This window comes from Stegodyphus dumicola, chromosome X1 (assembly GCF_044657685.1).
Source record: "Stegodyphus dumicola isolate Sdum_Otavi_A_Nest chromosome X1, ASM4465768v1".
Classification (NCBI taxonomy): Eukaryota; Metazoa; Arthropoda; class Arachnida; order Araneae; family Eresidae; genus Stegodyphus; species Stegodyphus dumicola.
Window position 1 is genome coordinate 167,669,114 of NC_140780.1, and position 18,073 is coordinate 167,687,186.

The 18,073-nt window shown below is 30.9% G+C and overlaps 1 protein-coding gene and 1 long non-coding RNA gene across 4 annotated transcripts in view; one reads left to right on the forward strand and one right to left on the reverse strand.

Moving 5' to 3' along the window:
* ple (tyrosine hydroxylase ple) overlaps positions 1-18,073 on the reverse strand; it is a 133,646-nt gene that overhangs the window by 108,827 nt on the left and 6,746 nt on the right. The gene's annotated exons all lie outside the window — the stretch shown is intronic.
* Positions 1-18,073, forward strand: part of LOC146993355 (uncharacterized) — a 76,559-nt gene that overhangs the window by 30,227 nt on the left and 28,259 nt on the right. The window lies entirely within an intron of this gene.

The following is an 18,073-nucleotide window of genomic DNA, read 5'->3' on the forward strand; positions in this document are numbered from 1 at the left end:
CGGGGTTTCACGGTTATCATACTCGGCGCGTATTCGAGAGGTCCAGGTTTGAGTCTCGGCGAGGGCACTGCTCTTTTTTCATATCTCCTTCTTCATAATAACCTAAAGTCTCTACATTGGCTCTCGAACTAAAAAAAGGTGGTGGATGATGATTCTTCACCACAAATATTTATTTTCTACCTCTTTTTTGCATGCCTTCGTGGTGTAACGGTTAGCACACTCGGTGCGTTTTTGAGAGGTCCAGATTGAGAGTCCCGGCGAGGGCTTTGCTCCTTTTTCACGTCTTCCACATAACAAATATCCTAATGACTCTAAAACATAATAAGATCATTCTTCACTAAAGTCAGGCATTAATGGTAAAGAGAGTGTTTAGACTTAGTATTCAGAGATTTTATCTTTAATAAGATAATTAAATCTTATAAAATTTTTGAAGAATAATATGAAGGATCCATGTTTGCCTTGTGCTTCTTGTATCAAAGCCTACGAATTTTGTCAAACATCGAGATAATACATAGACCTTTTTTTTATTAAGAATTTTACCAATTGTTTCAGAAAATAAATGTAAACGCTTTTTATTTCATTGAAAACTTTCGAATAAAACGTTTAGAAATTCATTATTGCCTATTTAACTTTTTTAAATGCATTAACGTACGGTGAAATTCCGATGAACTGTAACCCAAGTAAAGTTATATAGTCTGTTATGTAGAACAGAAATCGTTTAAGGCATGGAAGAAATAGTTTTACGGTACTACGATTAGTCAAAGGAACAGACGGAAAAAAGAGGAAAGAGAAAAAAAGAAATCCGTGAGAATTACTGGTCTCTACCGGAAGCACCTTTCTGAGGCCGGAAGTGGGTAAGTCCAGGTCTCCATCCTTCGGACCATTGGCGACATAGGAAGCCACTAAGGGTCAAAAGCATTCGCTTGTGGAAGTTTGAAAGAAGATTCTGATCTTAGCGGGAGATCTAAAGATGAACGTTTTTTCTCCCTTCTTAGAAACTACTTTCTTCCGCTAACTTGCTCACTTTTTTCGATCGTAACTATTAACGTCAGTCATAGCGATTTAGCAGTGGGCGGTAAATGCTTCTTTGAAACCACATTTAATAATGCACTACAATTATCTGTGCTAATACACTTCTAGACTTCAGCGAAAGCTCTTTGATTAATAGATGTATAGTAGATAAGCAAAGAAGCATAAATGGACTTTAAATGTAAAAATCTAGCCCTCACCGTGATAAGACTATAAATTTAAATGTAATTAATTTTTTTATTTTCCATTATCCCTAAGAAATGAAGAGTACTATTCATTTCCTTACTCTCTACTTCTTAAGGGATAATCGAAAACAAAAAACTAATAATTAAATTTATATATTTATATAATATACATATTCTTTTAATATTATGTTCTAGTAATGAAAGTACTTTCTTATTCATCGTATCGGAGAACTTTCGCCTGTTAATAAGTTTCTGATATTACTAATTCTGCATTCAGAATGTTTAACACTTTACGTTTTGCGAATATAAAAATCTGCACATTTCTGCTGTTTTCAAAAGTACGCGAGTGATGTTATTGTTATGAGAATAAGCTTAATTTTTCGTTTTTGTTTGAGATTTATGAGAAAATGTTTCGGCGTGGCCTGGAGCATCCCGTACAAAAGAACCGAATTTTTGTACTACTTGAGCACAATATTAATTAAGTATTTATACAAATTGTATAGATTATTTTTCATTTCCCAAGTAACCGCGATTAGAATTCTGTCTAGCTGAAATTACGTAAATTGCATAAATAAAAATGTATAAATACGGGGCTCCGGCTTTTTTTCCCTCCTCTGCCTCTTGTGTGTGTGTGTATTTATTATATAAGCCAAAATGCGGAGTGGATCCTGGCAGTATTTCTGTCGTTGAATTCGAATTTGGACCTGGTAATATTTATAATATTGATAATATATGCAACAGAAAGTTTCCTATCTGACAAAAAAGAATGTGAAAATCTTTTAAGGTACATATTCATTCATGTACAAAATTTTGCTACAGTTTTAAACTTTTATTTTACTTAACTATTTTAACACGTTTACGTAACGTAGGGTATTTAGGTAACTTTCATTTTGATCTCTAGCACTTAAATATGTATAAAAACACAGTTAAATGTTACATTGGAGATACTTTATCATTTTAAGCATTTTTACCAAAAAAACTCATTTCCCTTTTTAAATATGAAAAAGTAATTAAGTGCATACGAAAAAAATAATGAACAGATGTCAGTTTTCTTCCCATATATGGAAAATATGTGGTATTATTAATGCGCGGTAATTGAATTGTGTAGCAATGTGTGGTATTAATGCGTGACCGAACTAAGAATAAACTCTGAATACAGTTTATTGAGCTGAGAAATTCTACATTAATTTGAACTTGGTCAATAAAGAATAAATAATATTAAAAAAAGAAGAAAATTGTAAATACAATAAAAGTAGAAATGATAACAGAAATATTTCTCTTTAAACGCAACAATAATACTTTTTATATGTAGAAATAAGTCGCAGCAACAGTTTAAAACAGGGGTCTTAAACGTTTTTGACAATTAACAAATCCAAGCGTTTTTCAGGATTTTATCACTTTACAATTATGTAATAATGTTAGGACATAAGAAGGCTAAAATGATTTTTAAAAGATTGTTCATTTTGCAGTGTTTTTTTAATATTACAGTTATCTGTTACAGTTATATTTAATAAAATCATTACGACTCCAGTAATAAATTTGACCACAACTTTATTATCCGAAATAATGAATTATAGAAATCCCTAATTCCTCTTCAAAATTTTTATTTCACTTACAGGTAGAGAAAAACCACTAAAAAACTAAAACATCGTTTTAAATCATAATCTAGAATAAACTGCTTTAATATAAGAAGTCTGAATTTCATAACACCATTGCAGCTGATTTCGTTTCGTGTATGTCCCTTTTTACAATAAACATTACGTACAGTTACTGAATTTTTCATATAAAGCCAAATTCATAGTCGAATTAAGAATGATAATAAGTAATTTATTCATTATTTTGGTCAATTTTAATTGATTTTTCCATAGACCTCTGTGTCATATCTACCCCTCTACTTTGGAGACCCCTGCTTTAAAACCAACAAACAACAATACCTGTAATATATAATGCACGGATAGGCATTTTGCACACTGTGAAAGAAAACTGATGGCGTGATCATTATGTCTTTACTTAATATTACTAATCGGTAAAATCAGTAAGTTTTTTTAATTAAAGCCCTTAAAATGACAAAGTATTTACCGTCTAATATGGAAATATTGCAATATCTTTACATACTGGGCATTGTATCATATGTCGTGTTATAAATATGCGGGGAAAATACTGTTCTCTTCACAATGGTACTTTCTTCCCGAATATTAAGCTTTATGTAGAGTAGAATGGCATTTTCAGATCCCATCCATTTGAGAAGGGGTGGTTAATGACCCAAGGGAAGAATAATATTAAGTGCTTTTGTAAGACGAAGTTATTACAGTTCCGTATAAACGCCCTGGCGTGTTTTCGAAATAGCACGAAACGGCCATGACGTGTTACATTTTGATGTAGACTGCTGAGTTTGATAGCTTTTGACGATTATGGAGATGAGGTTCACATGTTACGTAATATTCATGTTTCCAGAAGGAAGGAGCTTGACTTAAGGCGAAATATTTTATTGATTTTTTTTCGACAAAAGGAGTCTATGTGTTTGGTCATCTTCTCTTAATTCGGATTGCATGATTTTAAAAAACATTCCAGTGCAGACGAAGTTTATATAAATGAAAGTAAATAAATATTTGAATAAATTCTTAATGTTGCATTTGTACAATCCAAAGGAACTACCTTTATGAAGATTTTAAAAAATGGTATTTTGCAGAAGCTGGTGAAAACACTATTCAGATTTTTTCGAAGCTAACGGAATAGTCATTTTGAAGAAAGGAAAGAACACAAAAAGTTGGAAAATGGTATTTTAATTTAACAAAATTTTTCCTCATTTCTACATTTAATCCCGATTAACAGGACTACATATTAACCAAGCCCTGTCTAAGAAAGCTATTTTTTTATTTCAGAACTGTGGAAAATTACAACTACAAAATATCAGCCAAAACAAATTTGTAATACAAAAATAGACAAGGAAAATATGTGGGATAACAGCAGTGATAACACATGAAATCCTAACATTTGCTAATAGTTTTATCTAAAACAATACATAACTTGATTATACATAATCCGAAATTTACAGGTATTATATTCTAAAAAAAACGAAACAAACAAACAAAACAAAACAAAACAAAATCGGGTCTTTACGCGAGTTTGGAGTCGATGACATGGTTCAAGTTCTCTTGTAAATATTCTTCTTTAATGCTATTTATAATTTAGTTTTTCCTTTCTAACGATATTCAGTCTTTCCTTATTTACAATGTGTTCTTTTTTATTAATTTTGAATTAATTTGCATTCCAAAACGCACTTAATCTCAAATTATTCTGTTGGGAAAATACAGGTAACTTATTAATAGCATTTTTCTGTTAATTATAATATGGGCTGCGCCTTTTTCTGAACTTTTTAACTACCTTCGGATTAACTGTGATTTTGAGTTAACCGTCTTCTTTATTACCACAGTGAATCGGTAATCGACTGTATAAGCACATCATCTAAATCAGGGCTTCTTAAACATTTTTCGGTCGCGACCCCTTTTTATTACTAAGATTTTTTTCGCGACCCCAGAACCTCACAATATTTACGAAAATTTTGTGAGACCTCATAAGCATTGTGCATATCCGACACACGCGTGAGTGAAACTGTCAATTTTTTAACTTGTACTGTGATATAGTACTATTGCAGTTTTAGGTCATTAACTTTAATTTCTAATTTAAGACATAGAAAAATGTGAAAATTTTAAATAAGTAACAGATGAAATGACAGCATCACGTGCAAAGCAAGTAAAATGAACGTTTATAATATAAAAAGAATGAGTCGAAACGTTTTCGTTTCTTTCTTTGTCTGCATTGTCTTTGTTTATTTTCAGATTCATTGTGCAAACATATTTGGTAATTGTAAAATTATTATAATAAGTTAAAGAAATATCCAAACTGCTAAAACTTTTGGCGACCCCTGCTGCAGGTCCCGCAACTCCCATGGGAGTCGCCACCCACAGTTTAAGAAACTCTGATCTAAATGATAAAAACAAAAATAAAAAAAACTTTTCTTAGTTCTTGAATAATCCAGACATTCTTCTTAAATTTGATAAAATAAAAGAATTTGGTCTTCACTCCTCAAGCTCTCAAGTGGACAAGACCGCTGAATACAGGTAGTTCGTTTCGACGGGCTTTCCCGATGTATAAAATGAATAAAGATAGTTTCTATCAGAGAGTCCTCTATTACACCTTCGGGAGTTTTCTTTATTTTTTATTCCTTATTTTTTCTGTAATTCATTGGCATTCAGTGACAAATTTATTATTATGTGACAATAATTTCTAAAATTTGTAATAAGTTCTTTTAGTAGTAAAAATTTAAATTTTCATTATGAATTTTTAACTTTTCATCTTGACTTTGCAGTGCTATAAAACCAAAATGCTTAAGAATTCTATCTGAGAAATGTAGTTAGGAAAATCTGTGTTTTCATAAAAAATTTTAAGATTTTTCTAAAATGTCTCCACTACCTCTCTTTTTTAATTTTCTGGTCTTTTTGTATGTGCTTAAACAATTGGTGTCATAAGTTTAATAGGTTTGATAATTTTTAATATTTTAAAAGCTCTGCAAATTGAATTTACGGATTCTCTCTCTCTCTCTCTCTTTATATACACATATACAGAATCGCAATTTACATCAGACTCAATTGAACCCCCCCTCCTCTTTGAAAACCACTGCGTTTCTGTTCTGTTATTCAATCCATTTTCGAAAAAAATCCTATTATTTTTTATGCAGCTTTCATGACGAGAGTCTGAATTTTTGGATGCCACTGCTTTAGTATGACACATCACCATACAAACATAAAAGAAACTGCTGAAAATATAGCGAGTTTGGCCTTTTGTTGAGACGATCATCTCAGAAGTTCCTTTAGACAAATTTGACCGGTCTATTTATGTTTTCATAAATACTCGTCACTTACTGAGGTTGTTATTTTAAGGAGGTGATCGCCTCAAAAGAGTTCACCGTATATATTGACTTGTTATCCCATTTCTGATTAATATGCAGTTTCAATGAAACTGAAATTTCTGACAAAAATAAAATGGGCTGCAGTAATGTACAGGTTTGCAGTAAATCCTTTCCTGGCGATTCTTTTACGAAGATGATCACCTCTAAAAATGACCAGTACTTCTGAGAACATTCATAAACATTCGTAATCATAAAGCAAAACAATAAGAAAAACGTTAAAAAGTGTGGATTTCAAAGTTAATTAATTGAAAATAACTAAAAAGTAAAATCCTGCGCTTTTTCTGAAAAGATAATATTTAATTTAATTAAGTCATAGAAAATATAAAGGAAATTATCTCCTGGGAAATTTGAAGTGAAATTTAGATACAGATATGCCCAGTTGTGGTAAAACCTGGTAATTTAAAAGGTAATTTAGAAAGCTAATATGCATTATTGTGATAATAATTAATTGGAATTTATAAATAACTATTCTGAAATTCAGTTGAAATATAAAACAGAAGATTAAAACAAGATACAAACAACATACAAAGATCCCTACTTTTCAAGGGAAATTGAAATTTCTCCATGCAACCATCAACAAGTCATGAAAAGCGCTTTTCATCACCTGGCATCTCTGAGCAAAGTCCTTTTCAATTTTACATTTCTATTCAATTTTAACATATCCGAATTACATCTTGTCGATTCGGATATGCGAAACAATATCCTGAAGCTCAGACAGACTATTGATTACAACAAAATTCAAAAATAAAAAAAAAAGCAGGTCATACAGAACATTACACTAAAAATAAGAAAAATGGAATAAAAATTAAAAAGAAAAATTAAATAAAATGCAAATGAAAAGAAAGAAATAAACCAATTTTTCATAAATTCACTTAAAAATATTTTACAAATTAGGGCCGAAATTAATTTTAAACTCTACTTATATTTTACTGCAACAAAAGGAATTTCAAAATGGCGCCAGATGTGAAATAAGCACTAGACGCCTAGGGTTGCCATGAAAAAGCAGGGAAGCGTCCATTGTGCTGTTGATTTTAAAACTGTTACAGTTTGGTTGGAAGGGGTTGCCGTTGGCACGAGTTTTTGTCCAGTGTGGCAATGCGGCAAAAGGAGTAGAAAAAACTGAATTGTAAAAAGCAAATGATTATTTGTAAGTAAAAACTGAATATTAAGAACTGCGGAGAAATTTTTTTATATTTGAAAACTGTAAGATGTGAACTGCATAATTAAGAAATGCAGAATCAAATTGAATTTTTAGAATAAATTCTGGCTGAAAATCAAAGGAAAAAAAATATACAACGAAAAGGAGGGTAGCTAGAAATATTTACAAAAAATATTTATGTAGTTTAATTACGAAGGGTTTAATTTTTAAAATTTGCTGTGCGAGAACCCCATTAAAAGAGCGGTAAACCAAAATTAATAAATTAAATAGTAATAAATTAAATAAAATTAAGTAAAGTATAAAAAGATAAATAAAATGTTAATAAAGTTAATAATCAAATCGTAAAGAGTAAGTTAAAATTGATAAAAATTAAATAAAATAATGTCGCGAAGGGTGATTAAATTAAGAAGAAATTAAGTAAATTAAGAAATGTATTGTCATAAATTAAGAAAAGTATTCAAAGGAAGTCAAAGTCAAAGGAAGAAATAAAATAACTTGAGTGTTAGTAGGTTAATGTGATCTGATATTATACTGGGGATTTAAAAAACATGTATGTATTTTAAACAGTACTCTTCGCAATCAAATAACATTGCATTCTTATTTTGGCTTACAATCCACTTAAAATCTTCTTGACTAGATAAGTTGTAAGGATTATGTTAATTTTATTAACAGTTAAATTTTAAGTTAATGTTCCTTTCCTGTCAAATTCTTAACTTTAACTTACTACTTCCGGCCAGAACGTAGGTTTGGAATCTTGCTGAATACTTAATGAGGAGGAGCGGTATTTAAACCACGAAGTTACAGAGGCAGAGAGAATTAGAGTTTCTGCTTTACGCGCGTCTGCCTTTTTGGACACTCTCTCTCTCTCAAAGCTGTTATTACGTTCGGCCGTACTCAGGCCCTTGCTAAGCTTCGTAGTCAAATAAGCTAAGGGGCCAGCTTGATTTGAATCTTGATAGCTTCAGCTATATTTCTTTAGTTAATCTTAGTTTTAGTTTAATTCTTAGTCTCTTAAGTTCAAGCCCAAGTGCGGGCTTTGTTTGTACACTCTCAAGCGGAGTTTTGTTAAATCTTATTGGAATAATAAAGGGTTAGTTACCATTCTATCTTGTTGTTTCTTGTCACCGAACTTAAGCGATTATTCGCTTATTTGTTCTTAGATTCTTCACTTCCAACATTAAATTAGAATTACAAAGTGAGGAATTCTACAAAGTAAAGCTCAAGTTTTCTTAATCAGATTGGTAGAGACTATATAATATTTCTTTCTGGAGAAATAACATTTCAACATAGAGAAGGTTTCTTCCTCAGTTGCCCAAGTGTCCCTTATAATTTGCTTTTCGCACAAAAAGAGACATACATTCAGTATGTAGTATCACTATCAGTTTTATTAACTGGTAAACAAAATGTTATAGTAGTAATAGAATTTTTTTCAATATTTCAATAACGAGAAACCAATGGAGCTCTGTTAATTGTAAACCCGATATGCCCTGTCTAGAATTAGGATTTCAGTCACAATTTTAGAGCTACCGGGGCTGGGCTTCGGCTGACATCAGAGCTATCTAATCAGTGTCACGTATTGAACCATGTAAGCTTATCAAATAGCTCTCTACCGATTAAAACGTTTATATCTTGTTTATACTAAATTTTCAATTATCTGTCATAGCAGCTGGTGTTTTTTAATAAATTTATACTTTTGAAAACAAAAACAACTGCTTGTAAAAGCAGTTGTTTTTGTTTTCAAAAGCAATTGCTATTGCAATTCTAGCTTTATTTCGAAATTTCCTTGGATTTAATTGTTTACAAATCAATATATATATATATATTTTTATATATTTATTACAGACACTGGCCTGTCTCAAAGGAGAATTTAATGGATAGATATTTTAGTAAGCAGTTGAATGCCTTTAAATTACAAATATATATATATATATAGTTTTAGTTCACATTGTTTTTGCTTCATAACAAAGATCGCGTTTCCATATTTTAAAATATCATTTTATTAGAGTATTGTAGAAAATTAGGCGTAAAAAGAAATATTTATGTATTTTTGCTAGATTATTTGCGATATTTTTTATAACCAAGTCGTAATTTTATTATCATAACGGTATAAATAAACCGACGCAATGAAATTCGATTAATATTTTAAACTTTCCAATAAATTATAAAGTAAGTTTTTACTTTGTCTTATACTAATAAGGCTCACCAGCGGCCGAGTAGTAAAGTCGCTGAATACGGGTAGTTCGGTCCAAGGCTCAAATCTCGGCAAACTGGCTGGCTGCATGTGCGTTTTCGTGGTTTTTCCCATGTTTGACCTGTATATGAGCCAGTTTCCTTTAGAATGTCCTCCACGAAGGCATCCCCCCTTCAGGCAGATAGCTTTCAAATGCTTTGCCGTAGTCAAATAAACCAGAGCAAAAATAAGAATCATGATCAAATACTTACATAAATCTTATAAGTCCCATAAGAATAATCCTTCAGCAATTACCATTTAAAAAGAAATATTGCACTGTATACTGTAAATAAATTTTTATTGAAAAAAATAAATACTTTTTCCTTCATTTCGTTCCAGAGAATGTACCTAGACTAAGTTTGAAACAAAATGCACTTGTCTTTAAGATTTAAATAGCGATGTATTTTTGCATATCACTAAAACAGAACACGCAAAATTCCGTAACTTTTGCGTGTTTTATTTTAGTGGTATTACAAGCATAGGCGAAGATCATGGATCAGTATTTTGATCACACAAAAATTTTATGCTTTATTCCATTACTTAAAATTTGTAAGACTTTACTTTAACTTTCCACTAAAGTTATAATTTTTCTACACAAATTTCCATAATCAAAATCAGCAAATTACTTATTAAGTATCTAATTTAGCAAGAATTTTAAGGAATTCCCATAGTCTTTTGTACAACATATCTAATGATGCCCAAAGAATTACTTTTTATTCACAGGTGAAAAGCAAACAAAAGAAAAAGGACTCTCTCATTTCTGTTTATATAATGTGTGTATTTGCCTACCGATGATAGTTTTCATTATTTCTGGTTTTTACATTCCCTCCTCTTCAAAAAAATACTAGTTGAATCAAAAATCTTCTGGCTATGTGAAAGTGTTTTGGTAAATGGTAATAGACTGCCTCTCTGGGAGACTTATTCTGAGCTAACGTAAAAATCAAATCTTCGACAAATAAGTAAATTAATCCTATTTTATTTAAAGCATCTTTGAATTTTCTACTTCTCTGTTACGCTTCTCTAAATTTGTTTACATGTGTACGGGTTCAAATCTCGGCAAAGAGAAGCTTTGCACGGGAATTTAAGCGGTTTTACCCGTGTGCAACGTGAGTCTAAGCTAGTTTCCTTTAAAAAGTTCGCCCTCCACGAAGGAAGGCATCACTTCCTCTAGGCAGATTGTCCTCGAGTGCTTTGATATTGTCTAAATAATTCAGGTCTTTTTTCTTCTAAAATCTAAATTTTTTAGAACAACATATAGAAGAAGATATTAAACTTAACAAAAATAAAAGAATTAACAATATTTTCAGAAGATTTGTACAAATAAATTTATTGTGTCTGAACTAGCTGTGATTTAGCAAAAGCCTCTAAAATAATAAAAAAAACTTCTAAAATTATTTCATGAATAATATAATTAAGTAGATGCATTTATTCATTTATTTCTAGAGATACCAGTATAATATATTGTTCTAGGGTATTTAAATCTTAAGTTTCACAACTTTTTATTCATTGTTTCTTAGCTATGAAACATGTTTTAAATTCGTTTACTTAACCTGAACATTATTCTCTCAAAATTTTCTTATACCAGGGCAGGGAAAAAATGCATCTTTATGCTATACTGCGCAAAACAGAAATTTAGTTATTACATGGCGTATTTATTTGGATCATCATTTGTCAGTGCGGAAGTTAAAAGCATCTCTGCAAGTTCACAAAAATTAGTGAGCATTTACAGGGAAGATTTACGAGACTTGTACTCTCAAAGTTTCTAGAATCAACTTATTTAAAAATCTATAACGAAAAACATAATTGCTAAAACGTTGTAAACAAACTGATAATATATTTAAATAACGATATTTCTCAATGTAGTACTATTTTTCCATTTTTCCGAATCGTTAAAATGTTGTTTGAGAGCAATCAGATACTTAATATTAGGGATAAAAATCTAAGTTGTTAAACTGGTAAATACATGCAGAATCTTAGTTTTCATGTATCTATTCATATGAGTTTCGCGCTTTTTTGTATTTATTAATTTTTAATTACATATTAGCTTTTAATAACTTTTGCAATAGTTTATGGAAGATAGTATATATTCTTCTTGTCAGTACAAACTAACTAAGATATAAAAATTTCCGTATGCTTCTGCTTATTTAGAAATATATTTTGTTAAAAGAATTAGTTATTAAATCGAATACAGGTATTTAAGATGTATGGCAATGCTGTGCTGTTTTGCGATTTACCAAACTTTCAAAATGATGTAAAATGTTTCGTCACAAAGTTTGCTATTGACGATAAAAAGTTCACACTCAACAACTGTCATTGATTATTCCAGCAAATTTTAACTGGTATCGTTCGGTTATAACATAGGAAGTATATGTATATATACATTTTTAATCTACTTTTCAAATCTTTCTAAAATTCAGGTTTAAAAAATCTTCCTTTTTAGAAGGAATCTAAAATTTTATTCCCAGCATTCTTCGAAGCTTGTGTTTAAGTGGTGAATGCTTGGAATAAGCAGCGTCCGATAGCCTACTACGTGAGTAAATCTTTACCTTTAAAAATATGTAATATTAGTAGGTTTTTGTCTTTATACTGCAAAAGAAAAATTGACACTACCTCTAAAGCAAATTGTTTAATTTATGCCAATGAATTGACGCATTACTTTTGTTTTTCATTTATGATCCAAGTCAGAGTTTCTTAAGCTATGGGTCGCAATTCCAAATGGGAGAGCGAAAATTCACTTCTATAGTTAAATTTAAAGAAACTGCTGCATTCATAAAGAAATAAGAAATTTTTAAGAGAAAGAAATTAAAGAAATTGAGACATTAATTTCAGAAATGTTTTCAGAATTTTAAAGAAATTAATGAGACTTTAATTGACATTAATGAGATTAGACTCTTAAAGACATTAGATTAATTGATATTAATGAGATTAATTACCTGTTATATAAAATGCAAAAGGAATTTGTAAAGCTATCTAGCGACTCAAACTTAAAACTTGAGTTTTCACAAAAATACTTGTTAAATTCTAGATCGGAGTTAGAACTAGATTTCTCACTATTTCTGAAAGGGCGTTAAATGTTCTCTTATTCAGCACCATATATTTTTATAAAACTACTTTTTTAGCTTTAACGCTAATTAAAACCAAATGTTGTTCAACGTTGAAAGATATTAAAGAGGCTTTACGTCTAGCAGTGTCAAATATCGCACCAATATTTAATTTGTTATGCAGCAGAAAACAAGTACATCTGTCTCATTAGAATTTTCTTTATTTTTTTTTATTATTTTATTATTATTATTATTATTATTATTATTATTATTATTATTATTTTGCTTAAAATAAATCCTAAAACTACTACTTTTTATATGCATATTGTTAACCAAAGAAATAAATTATTTACGAGAGGATATTTATTTTTATATCTTTATTTTATATTTAATATCTGGAATCGCAAAAAAAAAAAATCTCGATAAAAAGGGGTCGGTACTGAAGTAAGTTTATAAGGTTTTTCTCTCGCCTTCTTCGCATGCCTTCGTGGTGTGGTGGTCTGCACGCTCAGCGCGTAATTGAGAGGTCCGAGGTTCGATTCCCGGCAAAGGCGTTGGAAATGTTTCATTTCTCCTGCTTCCAAAAATACCTAATGTCTTTATAAGTTTAAGAAACCCTGGTCGAAGTACTTAGTATCAAAATGAGACGATAAGGCATCTCCTGGGTTTCAAATAAATATATAAATCATCACCAATACATCTCTATATAGAGAACGTAGCATGTTATGTAATTTTAGAAATTTTAACCTTTGATCACTAACTATATGAAAGAAATCTTGATTTCTCTGTAAAAAATATTTTACATTTAAGTTCAATATGCTTATATAACCGCATACCTGAATTTGTTTCGGAATTACTTTCTTATATAATTATAACTGTTCATAAAAGCTGACAAGTTTATTAACTATCAGTGAATTGACTAACCGCGCCCTTTTTTTTTTTTTTTTTTTTTTTTGGTATCGCTGCTTCCGCGGTTCCTGATCGTTGTCATTGTGATCGTACTCTTTAATGTCTTTTAGAACTAATTTTTTTAATTGTTCTCTTCATACATATAATTATTTAAATGCATTAAATGCAGTTCAAAAGTTATGTCTAAAAATATTTATCACGGTTATTGTATATCAGTTTATTTCTTTGTCTTTCTTAACTTCGAATCCTGTTTGACCAGAAGTTCAAAGGAAAGCATTATAGTTTCTGAGAGGGTGCGAGTTATCTAAAAACTTGCTTTTAGAACTCTTGAAACTGATTTTTACAGCTTACTTTCTTTCATTAGAAGCCCTGCAGCTTAGTTGCGTCTTATGGGATAAAAACAGGGCCATTGTCAATGAACTGAGGCCCGACGCAACCTATTATCCAAAAAAATTCAAATTTTGCTAATCTTTGCCACAGATTCCGGTAGTAAAGAAATGCATGATGATTCTTCTGGGCAACCTTTTCATTATCTTCCGACGATTATTACCACACAAAGGGAAAATCTTTGCTTGCACTAATAAGCATGAAATATGATTAAAAAATCCTATTTTTTTTCATACTTCTTTATTTTACCTTGTTCACGCTTTAGTTAATGTTTTCACAATTTCTTTCATTTCTTTTACTGTCTTTGTCTGTTAAAAATAGAATATATTATTGAAAACGCAAGAAGAATAAAATTATTTTTTGCCTGATATTTTATACAGCTATTCGTTTGCAAGAAATTAAAATTTCATTAACAGTGCGACATAAGGATGTTACATAAAATTTCATTTTTATCGACTTAATGTTGCACTCATTCTAAAAGTAAGCTCAATAGACCCATTTTACTGTTCCTTTAGGATATGTATATATGCGTTTTTTTAATAATTATAAGTTACAGACTTTAAAAATAGTTTCGAACTACCAGAAAAAACTGCAAATTGAAACAAACAATTAGATATATGAAACACAATTTTAATAATTGCGTAGTGAAGCTATGTATGAAAAGATACTGAAATTTCTCGTAATTGTTTATATAAGGTTCTCATATACCTAGACGCGATTTACTACATTCCCTTCCTATGAATGGTCCCTAAGGTTCCCCATAAAGATAATTCACAATTCAATAACAATAATTATAAATTAATAATTTGAATACTAGCGATTTTCGCTCATATAAACAAAATCCCCATGCCACAAGGGATTTGTTTACAAAATAATTTTATATTTTTGACTATTCTCATTGTTCATAAGCGCGCGATCGCTTACGTAGAGCATCACTTATGGCATAAATTTTCTATTATATTTTGCGAGTTTATAACTACTGTCATGACCATGCCTCTAAAGCAAATTTAAACTTAGGCAAAACAACAGCCTTGTCTTTGGCATAGATTTTAATTGAAACTATCGATTGCGAGATACAACAAGATACGAACAGGTACAGGTCCCTGTTCGTCAGGAGCAAAAATATTCTGGTCAAATCGTCACCGTCATATTCCGATTAATTTTGGTCTACTTCTTTTCTCAAAAAAGCTCATTAATTAGGGACGGAATTAAAGCCTTTTATTATTTTAAAATAAACGTAGAGTATTAAAGCATATTATTTATTTTGTTGTAGTATTACTTTGTGAAAATTATTCTAAGTTTTACCAACAGTTAAACTTAAATAGAATTCCGCCCTATTTTGCCTTTGATTCACATTATGCATGTTCGCTCTGACTAAATAGTTATGCAAATAAAAATTACATGAAAATAAACTTAAAAACTAGCAAGTGTTGATAAAACTTATGCCTCGTTGCGTGAACAGTCGCCTTACTGCTGGTGACTCTTAACACCGCGCAGTTATTTGTGTTCTAAAGTAATTTTGGTTGGATGTGGCGTGGAGTCCCTTTGTCGTCTTCATTCAGTAAATAAACGCCTTCAATATTTCGTTAGCTCATGATTTTCCACACAGGAATGGATAATGACAAAAAAGGAAATAATGATAGTTGACTTACAGTTCGAAAACTTTATATTGCATTCTAACATTTCAAAGGGAATTTTAGCACTTTAAAATTCTAAAAATATAAAAGATCACAAAAGAATCATATAAATATTTCGCCACTTGATGTAATGTTTTAAGTTTTATTACTTTTAATATTTTCACATTTTCCTGTTTTTGACAATTTATATTGAAAAGATGCAAAAATATCAAAAAAGCCGAATAAATGTTTCGCTTTCTTTCTTAACTGAAAATAATACTTCCAAATGATTAAAATAAATCTCTGCTTCTGAATAAAAGTAAAACTCTGTTAAAAAGAAAGTTTCATTTCAAAAAACTGTATGGCTCATTTTTTCCCTTCCTTATTGAATGTAAATTAACAGAAATAGGGAAGCAGGAAAATGATAAAAATTAAATATTCTATATCACGTCTATAGACGACACTCTGAAGACCCACTGTTTGCAAAGCTCCTTCAAAATAAATAAAAGATCTTATGCTTCGCACAGTGGAAAATGTTGTCACTGCACGAGGCGGGGAAATTATAATCTATTGCATTTCCAAAGTAAGCAACAATTCTAATTTCGCCAGAAAGGATTTCACTTTTGGTATGAAAACAACACCTCGTCGAGGTATTAAAAGACATTAAAATGATATTAGATGAATAATTATTCAAAGCCTTCTTCAAAAGAGAACAATTATACTAATGAAAAATTTGTAGAGACATTAGTTTATTTTTGGAAGCAGAAAAAGTGAAACATGAGCAATGCTTTCGCTGGGACTCGAATCTCGGACCTCTCGAATACGGGCCGAATGCGCTGTCTATTACCCCACGAAGGTATGCTAAGAAGGCGAGAGAAATACCTTATATACTTTCCCTTTTTTAAAGGGCAACTGGGAATTAGGGGATGCAATCGCCAAATCCTGCTGGTGGAGAATCATCATCCACCACTTTTTTTTAGTTCGGGCGCCACTGTAGAGACATTAGGTTATTTCGAAGCAAGCGACATGAAGAATGTGCAATGCCCTCACCGGAACTCGAACCTCGGACCTCTCGAATACGCACCGAGTGTGCTGGCCATTACACCACGAAGACATGTAAAGAAGGTGGGAGAAATACCTTATAAATTAATTATGTATTATTTAAGGCACTGGTCTCAAACTCAAATTACATGCGAATCGAATGCACGATCTGAAAGCAGCTGATGAACCCGGATTTTTTTTAAGCAAAAAATAAGAATGATATGTATATGTTTGAATGTGCGTGCAATAGAGTTGGAGATATTTATTGCGTAGATAGAATAATGACTAATTGCAGACAGACGCCAGCCGTATAGATTCAACATCATTTGTTGCTGAACAACAAATTCTTGAGACACACATTCTGATTCACATATCATTATCGGCGCAAGATGCCCCCAACAGTTTTGGAACCTTACATCTTAAGACAATTGACGATAGATAGAAGCAAGTGGCAAAATGTTACTTTGATGCAGGAAAGCGAGAAATTACACGTCGCATTCAGAAGACGCACATGAAAGATTAAAAAGTTTCGGTTTCAATAGAGATCACATTCAGAGATTGGATAACAGGTAACTGTATTGTGACGTTACGCAAGTTACGATGCGGATTACTTTTGATGTAATGCAGTTCATATTGATGTGCTGTAAACAGTTATTATTTTTAGGACAGAAAGGGGTAGTACCCAAATTTAAATGAAAAACAGAACGAACTGTTGATAGTTAAAATTAGAAGTTTAATTTCATATTTTTGATCTTAACACACACATGTATGTGTATATATATATCTATATATATATGAAATAAACAGGAAAAGGTGGACCAGTGTTAATGCGTACATAGATCCATATTAAAGAGGAAAAATTCCGATTGCGTAGTATGCTAATAATGAAAAGTTCTTAATATCTAAGAAACTTAACAGTCGAGGCAGTTTTACTTCCATTTTTATTTGCAAATGATTTTTGTGGCCACAATCACTTGGTACTCTAGTCCTGCCTATTCACAGAACATTTACATTTTTGATATTATTGGGATAGCAAGCAAGACAGCGAAATAGCAGGGCAGAGAGCGAAGCTGAAGTGCGTAGTTATGCAAGATGGAAGCACACGAAGAGAAAGATTTTAGTTTGAGTTAAAAGTTTCAATTTCCAGCGCAGGAATTTGAATTTCATGCAAAATGGAATGATCTAGAAATGGCGCAATCGAGAGAAGTTATTGCGATGTTTAGAACCGAGAGGGAGAATTAAAGGCTTACCATTAGTTTAAATTCTAATTTTTTTGATTTACATATTTTTATCTTACACACACATATATGTATACAGTATATATATATATATATATATATATATATATCTTTATGATTAAGGGAAAATACTTAAATCAGAACAAAAAAAAAATTAAAACAAAAATAAAATTATAAAGTAACATAAAAATTTAACAACAATCAAAATTATTACAATTAAGCTGATTGTTCAATTTATTCAAGGCTGATAAGACTGTTTAACACTCTCT